Consider the following 3327-nt stretch of genomic DNA (forward strand, 5'->3'; position numbering starts at 1 on the left):
ATTATCAGATGTTACAAAATTGATTTTTCATGTTTATATCTAAGGGGTTTGTGTCCTTCCTTTACAGCCTGTCCATCCCACTTTGAATGTTTTGTTCCAAGTGTTGAATATCATTTGAACATCCCTCTATTCCACAGATCTCCTAATGTCTCTGTTCCACACTGTTTTGTGCTTCCCTTTCCCGCTTCTCTAGTCTCTTGCTCCCTTTGTTTAACGTTCTGTGCATTAGCTCGTATACAAGCCTCGACATTGAATAATAATAATAAAAAAGTCATTGATTTCCTTCTTAAATTATGTAAATATTAAGCATAATCTGATAAATAATGATGTCATCAGAGTATTGTTATCACAATAACTGTAATTATAAGTTTTCTCCTTTTTAAATATAAATATTTTCCCTTGTATTTTATGTGTAATTTTGTTATACTTACTTATTTTGTTACATGAGTCCTTTTAGAGTGGGGGGGGGGGGTTATCCTCTTCTGTGTGTTTTCTTTTAAGCACCAGGAGAGCTCTTCAATAGTAATTTGGTTCACTTTTTAGCAATCCCGCAGAGGCGCAATGGATGTGTTGATGTACTTGCAAAATAATAAATTAAATGAAAAACGAGTGAGGAAAATGTTGGATCAAATGTTCAAATGAACTCTATAAAGCCACATTGTTGCTGTAATTGTGATGTGTTTGATCATGGTACCAAATGTAGACAACTCATTATTGATGGTGGCAGCTATGCTAATGTCAGTGCTTGTTCCCTACAGATGACGTTCCCTGATACCGTCCAAAGCTGAATAATGGTTTAACCGGAGGCGACAAAGAAGAGAGAGCACAGAGACAGTGAAGACTTCGAGTCGAGAAAGAAAAGATTTTGTGCTTCATGTTAGTGCTTCCAATTGTGAACATTTCAAATTCTTCTCTGAAATAAAATATGCTGACAAGAGACTACAACGTCCGCACAAAATACGACTGACGACTTGCACAGCCACCTGGTTCTGCATCAAGGATGGAAACACCTGTGAACTAATACGCATCACAACTGTCTCTGGACTCTGTGTCCTTTTCTCCTGACAAGGTGAAGAGCTTGCTGTCAAACCTCGACTCAGATTTAGCAACCGGTCCAGATGGCATCAGCCCACGTGTCCTCAAAGCCTGCTCTTCTGCTCTTGCTCACCCTCTCTCTGTTCAATTCACCCTCTCATTTGCCCAAGGTCATCTGCCATCTGCTTGGAAATCAGCAAACATCACTGCACTGCATAAAAAAGGTGCAAAAACAGATCCCTGCAACGACAGACCAATCAGCCTTCTCCCAATCATCAGCAAGGTTATGGAATCCATCATCACTTCAGACATTAAATCCTTCCTCTTCTCCAATGGCTTGATTTCCAATCATCAATTTGGTTTCAGACCAGGTCACTCTACCCTGGATATGCTGCTTCTGCTCTCCCAACAATGGATGGAGGTCCTCAATGCCAGACAGGAAATCCAAGCCGTATCCCTGGACATATCACGTGCTTTTGACACGGTCTGGCACCCTGCACTACTCACCAAACTTTCTTCCAATGGTATCCAAGGCCATCTCCACTCATGGCTCGCAGACTTCCTCTCCTGTCGCAGTCAATGTGTGGCCATAAATGGAGTTCTTTCATCCCCTCTTCCTGTGCAGGCTGGAGTTCCTCAAGGTAGCGTTCTGGGCCCTGTTCTTTTTCTGGTTTTCATCAATGATCTGTCCGACTCTCTAGAAAATTCTCTTTATCTCTTTGCTGATGACTGCACCCTCTGCCGTACCATCGGTCATCCCTCAGACCGGCAAGCAGCAGCTACTTCGCTCACTGCTGATCTGGATAAAATCACAAACTGGTCCAACACGTGGAACATGTCTTTCAATCCAGACAAATCTCACACTCTCACTATGTCTCTTTGAAAGGACCGTTTAGAACCTCCCCCCATCCACTTTCTCAACAATCCTCTGGAAGAAGTCCTTTCTTTCAAGCTTCCGGGTCTCACTATCTGCCATGACCTTTCCTGGGAAAGCCACATTTCAAACCTCGCCTCCAACGCCAGTTGCCGACTGGGAATCCTCCGTCGTCCAAAGTCCTTCCTCGGCCACCTGAGCTCCTGACCACTTACAAAGCTTTTGGCCGCAGCCTGATGCAGTACTGCTCTCCCCTCTGGGCTGGTGCTCATGCCTCTCACCTTTCTCGGCTTCACGCTGTAGAAACCAGGGCATTTCGGATCATTGGCATCTCCTGCAATGAGGCTGAGTCTTTGGGCCTCTCACTCAATCACCGCAGGTTGGTCGGTGGTCTTTCTGTCTTCTACCGTCTCCTCTCCAGCCTCGCCCCCCTGCTCTCTCTGTGATTTGCCCCACAACATTTCCACGGGGCGCTCAAGGTCCGCCAACAACCCCCTTCTGGTAAAACGACCAAAATCATGAATCGCTACTCACCTTCACTCTTTCATTCCTCTTTTTCCCCGCCTTTGGAAGAAACTCCCTCACTCTATTCATTCCCATTCTTCCCTCCAGGCCTTCAAAACAGCTGTTCACCACCACCTCTTATCATCCCCCATCCAAATCCTCGATCTTTTCTACCCTCGATAATCCACCCAAGTGCACCTCCTTCAATTCCCCTGCTTTCCTTCCTGAAAGTCCCTGTAATGTCCATCTTCTGTTCCGCATGTTCCCCGTCCCATCCCTCTCCCTTCAACAGATCTCTTAATGTCTCTGTTCCCCATTGTTATGTCCTTCCCACTCCCTCCCCTCTTGTCTCATGCCCCCCTTGCTGTGTGTTGTGTGTTAGCTCTCTCACGAGCCTCGACAAGGTATACAAAAAGAAACGTGTTGCTAAAGCTTTGTGGATGCTGATTGTTCAGTCAACAACACTTTCACAATATTTGATCTTACTCTTCATTAAGAAGGGAGGTGTAACAGAATGTATATAGTGTTCCTTATGTGGACCAATAAATGAAGCATCTCTTGTGCACGAGCCAGAGACATTTGCATTGGTCGATGCTATGACAGTCCCAATTTTGAGCAAGACTCCTCCTCTGAGCAGCTATGCTACTTTCTCTGCTTGTGTTTTTAACCCCTGCCAATTAGGCTTGATTCACACTGTGATATGTTCTCTTGTGGTCACAGTACAGCGCAATATGACTGTGCTGCTGTCTGTTGGAGAAATAAATATAATATATATATATATATATACATATGTATGTATGTGTATGTATATATATTGTTGTAGATTCCCGCCCGCCGGCATGCGGACGACCGCTTCTAGCCAATGGCGGCCCCTCTCGCCCACCGAACGGACAATCTAGTCGCAGCTTTCCGGA

This window comes from Eptatretus burgeri, chromosome 6 (assembly GCF_056783735.1).
Source record: "Eptatretus burgeri isolate ZD-2024b chromosome 6, Ebu_testis_v1, whole genome shotgun sequence".
Taxonomy (NCBI): domain Eukaryota; kingdom Metazoa; phylum Chordata; class Myxini; order Myxiniformes; family Myxinidae; genus Eptatretus; species Eptatretus burgeri.